At 35.2% G+C, this 12,631-nt stretch overlaps 1 long non-coding RNA gene across 1 annotated transcript; it reads right to left on the bottom strand.

Moving 5' to 3' along the window:
* Positions 1-489: 489 nt before the first annotated feature.
* On the bottom strand, positions 490-7,104 carry LOC138690259 (uncharacterized). The gene is made up of 2 exons (XR_011329060.1): positions 6,876-7,104; positions 490-1,373 (listed from the first exon to the last, which is right to left on the bottom strand). It is a non-coding gene; the product is annotated as an uncharacterized lncRNA (long non-coding RNA).
* Between the last annotated feature and the right edge of the window lie 5,527 nt (positions 7,105-12,631).

Raw genomic sequence — 12,631 nt, forward strand, 5'->3', positions numbered from 1 at the left:
TATGCTAAGACTGCATATTTTCATTTTAAAGATCATTACATCTCTGAGGCCAAACTCACAAAGGTGCTAAAAGATGTTAAAAAGTAGCCTGAGTAGTTTTGGAACATAACTTTGCCTATACAGACTTGTAAATGTCAACCACATCACTATGGAAATCCACATGTAGTTTTCATATATATTAATTAATTGTATCAATGTTAATAAATATCTTGAAACAGATGACTTTCAGACATTAGTTTTAACAAAAAAAAACCCCAAACCTACTGTGCTTGTGTGTACTTCCATGTGCTTGAATAGTTCTCACTGTGGTTACATCTCATTGTTGCGCTGGGAACTTGCTTAAGCACATGATTAGTTATATGATGATTTAAGCATGATTTTAGCCATGAGTCTCAAGTTCAGCACATGCTCAAGTGCTTTAATTTCAAGATTATTTTTTTATTTACAACACTACTGCTGACATAAGTCAAAAAAAAAAAAAGGGGGGGGAAAGAAGACTGGAATTAATTTTATTTTTACGTACATTTCTATGAAATCTGTACAGTTTTCACAGCTTTTATACAATCAGTATTGCTTCATCAGCAGTATTAGAAGTGTTGTAATTCCATCTAGATCTAAAAGCTCCTCTCATAGTCTCATGCTATCTATCTGATTCTAGAGATTAATATTAATAGTTATTAATTTCATTGCTGTAATACACATGGCTGAACTTTACTGATCTTCAGATGGCTCCAAAGGGCTTTCAAATTAAGTACAGGGCAAAAGACAACTAGATGGATATAAGCAAACAGACAGAGAGTTAAAGGAAATGGTGAGCTAATATTGTCAGCGTACTAAGCAGTAGACTTAGCACAACAGCACAATAATGACTGTCAAGTGCTTTTTTTTGTTGTTGGATTTTTTTGGCTGGCATCATGCTCAAAGACAGTAAAGACTACGAGCTTATATTTGATGTGACAGAAGAAAAGGAATCAGAAAAGAGAGAAAATAAAGGCTGATGTCAAAATGGGAACAAGCTACAGGAATAAATTGTGCAGCAGCATTCTGGATATTCTTGAGCACTACAAAGGGCACCAAGCCAAAATTTATGACTAACCTATGTCTTTAATGAAACAGTTTATGTCAGCAGTGGCAAAAGGAATGGGAAAAGTAAGAAAGCAATCTCTATATCCTACCTTTACGAAAATGTGAGCTAAAGAAAAACAAACCAAAAAAAACCAGCAAAACCCAAACCAACTGAAAACATAAAGCAGTTCATGAGATGATGGACACATGATCTTATACAGGTGTTAAAACGCCTGTACAGTGCTTTTCCACTGTACTGCTGTAGCTCAACCATCATCATTCAGAGGAGTCAGGGAAATTTCCATGTCCTAGATGAAAAGAATATTCAATAATTTTTCTTTATTCTATTACTAAAGTTTAGGGCAAACAAGAATTTCATAGATCTGCTGGGAATACCTGGAATAGATCTAAATTCCACAGCACTCTTGGCCCATCAGGGGCCACCATGGCACCCTTCTCATGAATAACTGCATCATACCTGACACTTGCAGTCTTCCAAAGGACAGTTGCTCCTACAGGAATAAATGAGTCAATATTGCATTTATCAAAGCCAAAATGAAGAACTGTTGTAATGGGACAGATGAATTAGTTTGCATGCTGAAACTATTAGAGAAAACTGCTATAGAAAAGATTAAAAATAATAATGAATGAAGAAAAGCCCTTCTCCCTTTTAGTTTTGATTAAAATTGTTCTTTTTTACTGTATAACACGTGTTTCAGAGTTCTTGAGGTCAAAGATCTCTTTACTGGCAAGACATCTACAGTGCCTTGTTTACACTAGTCTATCCTGACCTGTGAAGATCTTTTGTAGGTTGTGAAGGAAGTAATCACCTTTAATAGCCAAAAAAAGCTTTTGCCTCTTTTTGAAGTTAAGCTAAGTTTCCATTTTGCTGAACGATTTCTGTAACTGTAGCTATTTTTAGGCACAGCTAAAGCAAAAAACGGCAGCCTACATCTTAAGTGTTTAATACTATTTTTAAAAAAAATAGAAAAAATATTTCCATATTCATTTTTTCCTGACACTTTGATAGATAAAGTACATATGAGAAAATAGTTCTGGGTACTAAAAAAAATTCCTTTATATTATATTTCATTAATATAGCCATTATGGAAGCTCTCAACTTGAGAGGATTTTGATTTTTTTTTTTTTCCTATACTTGCTAGGAATTAATAAATCATGAATTTTATGTAAAATAAAAGAGATTAATAAATTAGAGTGAATTCCTGCCCGCTGTTTCATATATTTGTTTCTATTTAGAAATATTTAAATTCAGGAGCCTGCATTTTTTGTCAGCTGGGTTATACTCTGAGGACTGTACAACTCACAATTTAACAGAGATGATAACACTAGAAAATAATCCCACTTAAACTCTTTTTAAAAACACAGTCCTGAGTTTCCATTTTGATCTCTTTTGCCTCTGAGATCTTAAGCACATCACTACTGGGTATATGTGACCTACTGAATCTCACCTTTTTATGATCCTTAAGGAGATTATAAAGCCTCTAAAGTATAATGTATAAAAGTATTCATTAATTTACCAAATGAATGACTCTAGTTGAAAAATTTGGTGAATTTGTTTATAATAGACAATATATTAAAAGTACACAGTACTTGATCTCCATCCTATGAAGTGTTCAGTTTTAATAATCATATATTCTATATTGTTTCCCATGGAATAATCAGTAGGAGGTCCTGACTTCTCCACTGAACTGTAAAAGGACACATTTCAGATTGTTCAGCTTCTAATGATTTCCCCCCTCCTCCTCTGAAGAGTATTTCCAAAGAGCAGACAAGATCAATTTGTTATTAATCCATTTAGCCTTCTTGAAGTTATTTGTCTGTAGTTGTATTTTTTGTTCAATATTAAGACTGAATTGTTCTTTGCTTGTCTTCATATATATGTATTCAATATAACTTTGTCAATTTGCGTTCCATCAGCTCATGTGTCTTCTGTTTTCTAATTCTGATGCAGTCCCCAAACAGCAACTAAAATCAACAGAAAGCTGAAAGAGGGAATTGTCTGAATTACTGAAACCATATTCCTCTTGTAATTATTTCTTTCTAAGATACTGGAAGTGAGATATTACTCTTCCACTTCCCCAGTGGAGGTTTCTTTGTTCTCTATCATAGGACCTTGTGTAGTCTTTGGATGTTTCGAATGATTCCCATCTGAAAAAAAGTTGTTGCTGTTATTCCAGGAGAAAATTTAGTAAAACTAACCTGATATTTGTATTATTCGTCCAATTATTTTTAGCAAGTGCATTTTTTTCCTCCATTCCATGGGTAGATTAGCACTTTGCAGTCCTTTCAATTTCTTTGATTAGGTTTGGGAAGGAGGTATAATAACTATGAGCACAAGTGGATTATTTTTTTCTTCCAAACTCTTTCAGCTTATTCATACTATTGGAAAAATATTACAAAACCATCTTTACTTATCACTGTCTCTGCTATATCACTTTCTCTTATGCCATTGTAGATTTTTTTAAAAGGTCTGCAGAATCTTTCACTTTTGGTCAATGGTAAATGGAACTGTATCTATCTACAGTGCAGTGCTACTGTATCTGCAAATATGCAGACAAAAATAATGAGAAGCAATTACTTTGCCAGCACTTCATTATCTCTGTTTACTTCAATTAATTTTTGCCCTTTATACTAGATATCAAACAATCAAATAAACAAAATCCCAGACCTGTCAGATAATCTTGAAAAATCATCTAGCCCAAGCTAAAGATAATACTGAATATACTTCAATCATATCTGAGAGAAAGCTAACCTGCCTTTCAAAAACTCCAAGAAAGGGGATTCCACAAATTCCTGAGCAAAATATTGTGAAGTTTTATTGCATATACCATGAAAAAGATTTTCCTAACTTCTAACCATAATTTATCCAATTGTCAAGATTTTCTGAATTACAGTTCAGTGTGAGGACCAGTTCCTATAGTTTCTACAAATCTGTCCTTCCTAAATTTGAAAAGACTCAAGGGTATTTTCATATTATAAGAGTAATATGAAGGAAGGAAAGAAAGGAAGGTGACAGGTAAGACAGAAATTGAGATAATCTCACAGAAATAGTCAAGATGCTCGCTACTTGATACCTCCTGAAAAGGAACCTTTGCCTCATCATCATTTTAAAAAAATCCCTTCATTTTTATTTAATATCTATAAACCTGATGTCTTCATACTCCTACAGGATTGAATACACTACATAAAAATCTCACAAACATCATTGCATCTATCATTATAATAACCTGCAGCTATATACTCATTCTTACTTTCATAGTCCTGAGACAAAGAACATTGGCAGACCCAGAGGGAGTATCTGGCACTTCAGAAATTGACCACAGATCTTCTATGTCCCAGCTGAAAGCCTTGCCCACAAGCTTACTCTCACTCCCCCTCAGCTTCCTTCATCTTGAGAACCCTCAAGTAGTAATAAAATGTGCACGATTAAAGCCTAATGAAGTAACAACTACATCCATAAGTTATTCTTTTTACTCAGAATGTCTTGAGAGCTTCTTCCTAGCCAGCATTGCACTTGGAAGTGGTGTTCTTCAAGCATGACAATGTTGCCAATCAAAAGATAATATGCTGGTTTGCCTTCATCTAATAGCTAATAGGTCACAGACCAGCATTCTGCTTTCATAATATCACCGCTCCCTTCCCCTTCAAAAATGTAATTTCCATTGTCTCTTTAAAAACACCTTTAGTTATTCTACTTCCTGGTCACACTTCCTTCACTCTGAATTTTAATGTGGGGGTTTTCTTTCCTCCATTCTGTTTTGTTTTGGTTTTTTTCATTTTTCAGTCCTTCCTCTGCTCTACTCAATCAAATATGTTCGACATTTGTAAACAGTCTAAGCCATGCCTCCCTCTCGTCACTGAATGACTGAAATCTTTTGTGCGTATTTGTCTTCTGTCTCTCCCACTCTGTGTTTTTTGTAAAGTTATTTGCTTGAGGATGACTGTATGTTCCTTTGATTAGAAACTCCCGTCTGCTTTGTCTGGTAGCTCTTAGCTTGAGGAATTTATTTGCAAGCAAAGGATATGCTGTATTGACAAATGCAGAGATTTGTGTCTGTGGGCCACAGGTTTTCCACTGCAATCAAAAGGATTTTCTTCTTTCCTCTGCATCCCATTTGGAGACGAGAATAAAATAGGTATCAAGGCAGTAAGTTGTTACACACTCCATTCAAAACAGGTCTCATCCTCTCTGTTATTCATTCCTTTTTCCAAGAGTTTATCAGTTAAATTGCAATAACTTTTATGGAAGCTTTTGACAGACTTCTATAACAGAGTTCACTTATTATCCATCTTGTTATCCGTCAATACAGGGATAGGAAAGAGACATCATATGTGTTCTTTTTCTCATAAGATTTTTCCCAAGCACAGCAGCAATAGCTTTTACTGGAAAAGGTTTCAGAAATAAAGTAGAAAAGTTGCCATCTTCTCCAGTTCAGCAGTTTGGGTTTTTTTTTTCCTCTCAGTGTATTGTTTGCTCTTGTCATCTGTTGTCTAAAAACCTGATAAATAGCAAGCATCTTGAAACACTGCTGGTCTATATAGTAAGAGAGTATGGAAGTATGTGAAATGGATGGTGAATTTCTTTGGCTATAAAGAACTGGGTAAATGATGCATATTGCTGTACCATCACCCCCAATTATAATAATTAATAAGAATTCACATCTATCAATTAAATATAAATAAATAATTATAACTATATAAATGGAATATAATCAATATATTTAATTAAAATATGATTAAAATATTATAACATGTTGCTTCCAAAAAAGTTAAACAGTTTACATAGACCTTTAAACAACAATCCACAGTAAAACATGCCATGAAAGATCCAATTGTTGGTTCTAGACTAATCAGATTTTCATTGCATACAATCTTCAGAATTTTTGAGAATATCCTATTTCTTTCATTAATTTCCCTTAGAGTTGACTATACACAGTGCTAATACAGGGAGTTTTGTAGACATATGGTAGGAACAGGATGAAGATGATGGAGGAAGGAAATTATTTCATTATCAAAATTTATTGTAAAGCTAAAAATTCCTAACACCAATACTTTAACTATGGAAAAACATTGGCGTCTTTGGAATCTGCTTTGGTCTGAGAGGGCTGTGTAATGTTCTTGCAGTGTGAAATTTATTTATGATTTTAAGAATGTGAAAAGAAGCTCCTGTTAAATATATTATTTCATTAATTTTAACTTTAGAGGTCATTTGTTACATTAAAAAACAACATTAATAAATGCTACTGCTAAAGTAGTTATTAAAATATTAAGATTTTGTTATTGTTCTGTTATTTTATTATTTTAAATTACCTTTTATATGAGGAATAAAATCAAAGTGATTTTATAATATTCAAAATGTCTTCAATTTTCAGAAAAAAAATTTCTGGATGACTACTGGATTCCACACAGTTCTGTTAAACAGAAATAAAGTAACATTTCTAATCTCCCAACTTGCACTCAAGATTTTGTTAAACCCTTTAAGTCCTTTGACATTTTATTTCACAATGACAATTCATCCTAAATCCTGTGCACTTATGGCTAAAAATGGTCACCTGCTGTTTAACACACCATAATCCAGAATCCAGCTTTAAACCCTTAGTCCTTTTAGCCTAAAAATTCAATAAGGTATTAAAATGCTTTCTTACCTTAAAACAAATAAGCTGATTATGGACTTTCCTATAAGACTCTTCCTTATAAGAAAGTGCTATTTCACGTAAACAAATATTTTTCTGAAACTTAGTATTAATTAATATAAAAAGATTGAAAGTAATATAGGTTTCCAGACTTACTAGATCTTGAGAAGCATTCCTATTGATATCTAAGATATGGCGACTCCAGGCTTCCCAGCTCTTTGCAAAGAATGGAAAAATTGTAAGCATTCTATACGGAGAAAGAGCTCTCAGGACTCCAAGGTTCCCTTGCTCCACAGGAGGAGATATTCTTGCCTAAATAAGAACATACACACCTGCCTTTAACTGCTGATAGGCTTCTGAAGAAAGCTACAATCAGTTGTTACATTTCATTTGCCAAAACTAAAAAAAAAAAAAAGCCAAAAGAGCCCACCAGAAAAAAATGCACAGATATGTTCTCATTGTTCTGTAATATGCTTTACAAGTAACTTATTTTCTACTTTTCTAGCTTTTGTGATGAATCAAAGTAAAAACTTTCTTGAAACGTCACACAAAGGAAACAGGCTGCTCAGAGTAATTCTGCTCAAGTTCACCATTATCAATTTACATGTTTAAAATATGTCTGGCTGACAGAAAGTCCTATTTGCAGTATTTATAAGAATCATACATGCATCTTTCAAAACAATGAGACAAAAATAGAGACACTTTTTTTTGCTGATACCTTTACAGTGAAACATACTTTTACAGTACAAAGAAATAGATGAGTAGATCAGCTTTCTCATTGCCAAGCAGATCTAATTTCTGGTGGCTACTGTAAACTACATTAGCAATATTCATTGATAACTAATTACAAAAATAAACTCCTAAATAACATGTAGTATAAGCATCTAAAATAGCTAAGTAAACTGATCAACTGAACATTAGCTATTTTATTACTTGGTCCTTATACTACAGGAACTATTTAATCAGTAACTTATTCATCAATTACTTTAAAAGATAAATTTTATTAGAATATGCCTCTGAGATATATAGCAGAAGGTTTATTTTTATATTTGTTAAGCAACTGACTATATAATGACATTTTTGCAAGTTTTTGGTGATTCAAATTAATTTTTCCAAGAGGGATGAGATATATGGCATTGATCCAAATTGTTTTGAAGTAAATGGAAAAATTCCTTTTAACTTCAGTAGGCTGGATCAGGCCTTTGTAGAACAAGGACAAAAATAAAGGAAACAGGATAACATATTTGAGAGGAGTAGTTGAGTGCCAGTACAAAAATGTACAGCATAAAATGCATTTTCGGATATGTTTGAATGCACTGGAAGTATAATATCTGAAACCATGCACAGACCAGCAACACCATTGTGCAAGGTTTGCAGTAAGATATGTAGTTAGACATTTCTGAGACACTTGGTTTGAATATTCACTTTAAAAAAAATCATGCTAAAAATTTAGTTGTACTATTTTTAAAATTTACATCAGTCTGTATAATTTTTTCTTCCATTATTTATTATGTAGATTGGGGTATCACCTAACTGCTGGTCTTTGTTTTCTTCCTCTTATTTTCCTTTTTAAAGCTTCTTCTCATTTCATTTGCTTTTTATTTGAGTAGATTACATGTCACTGAACTTGAGCCCCTTGGCAGAGCTGCTAGCTCCCTCTGTGGTCAATAAAGAGATGGGTTTCCACAGGAGAATATAAACCTAGATAGAATGCAATGAGTCATTATACTTTCCCCACTGATTTTAGAGAGAACCTGAAAAACTGGATTAGACTAGACTATTAGTTTTTAGATGCTTAAAGTCACATAACATGAGCCCACTGTAGATACCTTGGTGAATAGGTATTGCCTTATGTAGCTTACATTATTAAGCATTCCTGTTAATTACTGACACCAGCTCCATTGCACATGCATGTGGCTCATTTGCAGCACAGAAAGCTCTGTCATATATTCCTTCTGTGTCTGATCTTTGTTTATAGATATGTATCATCCATCCGCTGCCTAATAACATCTTTAAAACTTCATGTCATTTTGCATGTCATCATTCCTCCACACCTACTATTCTTATTTTACCTATACACAGAAGCTTATCTAGTTTCAAACTCATCTTTCTGATTTATCATTTTTCTTTATTGCTAAGCATAGGAAATTTTATTAACTTTGTGTAATATTCTGACAATTTCATGCATTTTAAACTATATGTAAGAAGCCACATACCCTTGAAGTATATTGTATTGGTTAAATTTCATTGTATATGATTCTTGAATTGACAAAGTGCATAATCTTAAAGATATTCTTAATGCATTAAGCTCTTTTAGTGTTTACTCTTTAGCAATGATGACTTTTCATTTGTAGTATTTTGAGATTCAGTAAAGACAGTACCCACAATTCCACTTTGAAAAATCATTTAAGGCATTAGAACTGCAAAGATTTTGTGATGAATTGCAGAACTGAATTGTTACGACTGTTACAATGAGACACTGGCTGACATTATGAAAGCATGTCATGGTTTAACCCCAGCTGGCCACTAAGCACCACACAGCTGCTCACTCACTTCCCCCAACCAGTGGGATGGGGGAGAATCGAAAAAAAAGTGAAACTCGTGGGTTGAGATAAAGACAGTTTAATAGGACAGAAAGGAAGAAAAAAAAAACAACAACAACAACAATATACAAAACAAGTGATGTACAATACAACTGCTCACCACTCGCTGACAGGTGCCCAGCCAGTCCCCAAACTGCAGCGTCCCCCAGCCAACTTCCCCAGTTTATATACTGGGCATGATGTCCCATGGTACGGAATACCCCTTTGGCCAGTTTGGGTCAGCTGTCCTGGCTGTGTCCTCTCCCAGCTTCTTGTGGACTCCCAGCCACTGCTGGCAGGGCAGTATGAAAAACTGAGGAGTCCTTGACTTAGTCTAAACACTGCTTAGCAACAACTAAAACTGTGTTATCAACATTTTTCTCATCCTAAATCCAAAACACAGCACTATACCAGCTACTAGGAAGAAAATTAACTTTATTCCAGCTGAAACCAGGACAGAGCAGAATAACAAAAAATCTGAGTGCTGTCTTGTCCTGGTTTCAGCTGGGATAGAGTTAACTGTCTTCCTAGTAGCTGGTACAGTGCTGTGTTTTGAGTTCAGTATGTGAAGAATGTTGATAACACCGATGTTTTCAGTTGTTGCTCAGTAGTGTTTAGACCATAGTCAAGGATTTTTCAGCTTCTCATGCCCAGCCAGGGCACCTGACCCAAACTGGCCAACGGTGTATTCCATACCATGTGACGTCCCATCTAGTTTAGGAACTGGGAAGGGGCGGGCAGGGATTCGCCGCTCGGGGACTGGCTGGGTGTTGGTCGGCGGGTGGTGAGCAATTGCCCTGCGCATCATTTGTACATTCCAATCCTTTTATTACTACTGTTGTCATTTTATTAGTGTTATCATTATCATTATTAGTTTCTTCTTTTCTGTTCTATTAAACCGTTCTTATCTCAACCCACGAGTTTTACTTCTTTTTCCCGATTTTCTCCCCCCTCCCACTGGATGGGGGGGAGTGAGTGAGCGGCTGCGTGGTGCTTAGTTGCTGGCTGGGGTTAAACCACGACATGTCTGTATCACATTCTAGGATATTATTTCTTACGATAGTGGATTTATTTTATTGTACAATACTATGATCACAAGGTTATTTAAATGGAATCTAACAGCAAACTTCCATGCTAGGCAAACTACTGCCCACTTTTAAACAGAAACAAATTCAAAGTTATGATTCCAGACAGATTATGGTTTCACAATAAACAGAGTAAGATAGCTGAGAACCATACTGTCTCCAAAGGCACAATCTCTGTGTGTGCTAAGAGGCTAGGGAGAAAGGAAAATCCAGTTGCTCCATTATACCTCCTGAATCACAATGAAGCACAGTCAATGCTGGCATTCAGACAGATATTCATGAGCCAGCCAGTTTTTCAGTGGTCCCACTAGAAAACCACCAGCATGTTGGAGGGGGGTGGGGGGTCAGTAGAACATGACACTGCACGACACTCTGCAAATATTTCAGAAGGTTTTGTTTACTTCAACGTGATTCATTTTGAATTTGGTTTTGGTGACAGGTATGAGCTTAAGTGCCTTTTTCCTCTCCATTTCATGACAGATTCTCCTGTGCTTTAGTGATATCTCTGAGTGAATCAGGCAAGCTCAAAATAACTTTGTTGATATGATGGAAAAGCACAATGTAGTCAATCATGATAAAGAAATACGTACACACTATGTAACAAAGCACTGAGGCTTAATGGACAGTAGTCTTACTTTGCTGTGTTTTGCCAAAGAGAACCATTTGATGAATTCTATTTCCATTAGCTAGCACTTTTTTAATTGTAGGTAGCTCAGCTCAGTACAGTACAATTACCAGCTTTCCTTTCTTTTTGATGTACCCATGAATTCTCAATCCCTGTATGTTAGTTAGTTGTTCAGAGCCAAGGGAACACCTTTCCTCTTGATTAAACTGGTTTAAAAAGAATTTTGACTTGCTTAATTAGCTTCTCTAGAACTGCTAATAACCACACATCCTCCACTGTGAACCACGTAATTATTGTGACATTAATTCTCTCCCTGGGATATTTTATTCTTGATGTGATCATTTCTCTTTTTCGATTGCTGGCTGGTGATTTTACTACTGCAGAGTAATGAGCACCATAAGACATATCTGACTATTACTCAGGATCTTCAGTGTCCTTCCATATGATGCAAAGATTGTATCCATAAGTAGTAACAGCATGCTGGTTACTAGTGATAAATCATTAAAATAAAATAGAAAAAAAAAAATTAAGCAAAGCTTTTGAAATTATTCTAACACTGTGCAACAGTTTTCATGCATCCCTGTATCAGCTTGTCACTCCATCACATTCATACCTCAGCAAGTTTGCAAAGTGAGGACAGAAGGATGAAGAAAATATTATTTCCTTTAACAGCCAGAAATACTACAGATTTCTTAAAGAACACACAGCCCTTATAATTCCCTCTACTTTAAACCATGTTGTGCCTCCCAGTCTAAGGAGACCAGTGTAGTTTAGCCTTCTGGGGCAAGTCAGAGTGGCAACAAGCTTCCCTAAGCTCTTTCTTCATAGCTGGGGACTACGGGATAGACAGTTCTTCTTTCTCTTTGTCAGACATGCTACTGTTACACTGGGAGCAGGGTTGAAAGAAGCCCTACAATGCTTCTACATTGCTAACTATCCTGTAAAGATATTTACACTGATGAGGGAGACCTGATTTTTAGACCTACAACACTGAAAAATAGACCTTAATAGACTGAAAAGTCTGAATCATTTTGTACATACAGAAGGGGTTTGGAGAGCATCAATTTGAAAATTCCCTAAATGCAACAGTAAAAGGGAGTAAACAGTAAAAATCAGCAGGGACATGGGCATTTCTGCCCTTGGCAACTTTGTGCTATATAGGTTTGAAGAATAGCTTCTTTCTGGCTGGTGGAAAGAAAGCCTGTTACCTAATTCTCTTACATTTTCTAAACAGTTAAGCAATGTATGTGCCATACTGACTTATCTGCATGACATCTGTGAAGCTACTTTTTGGTACTTCATGGTCATGGGCATGAGTTCTTTGTTTTCTTCTAAGTTGTGGGTATTGCTGCTTGATTGATTTATTTTTTAGTGCCTTTTATATTTCAGCAGACAGCCTTAAAAACAGAGACAATTTGCAAAAAACCTAGAATGAGTAAGACAGTTCTGAGGAGTTTAACAACCACCAGTCATCTCCCTTGATTAATTAATTAGTTTACTGATTAATTTAGGTGATAAGTAATGATTCCTAAAATGTTATTGTCATTAGCTGTTTCACATAAGAAAACAGAGTTACATATTGTCAGGGCTCTGAGGGCACTACCAGCCCTTGCTGGCTCT

This window comes from Haliaeetus albicilla, chromosome 21 (assembly GCF_947461875.1).
Source record: "Haliaeetus albicilla chromosome 21, bHalAlb1.1, whole genome shotgun sequence".
Taxonomy (NCBI): Eukaryota; Metazoa; Chordata; class Aves; order Accipitriformes; family Accipitridae; genus Haliaeetus; species Haliaeetus albicilla.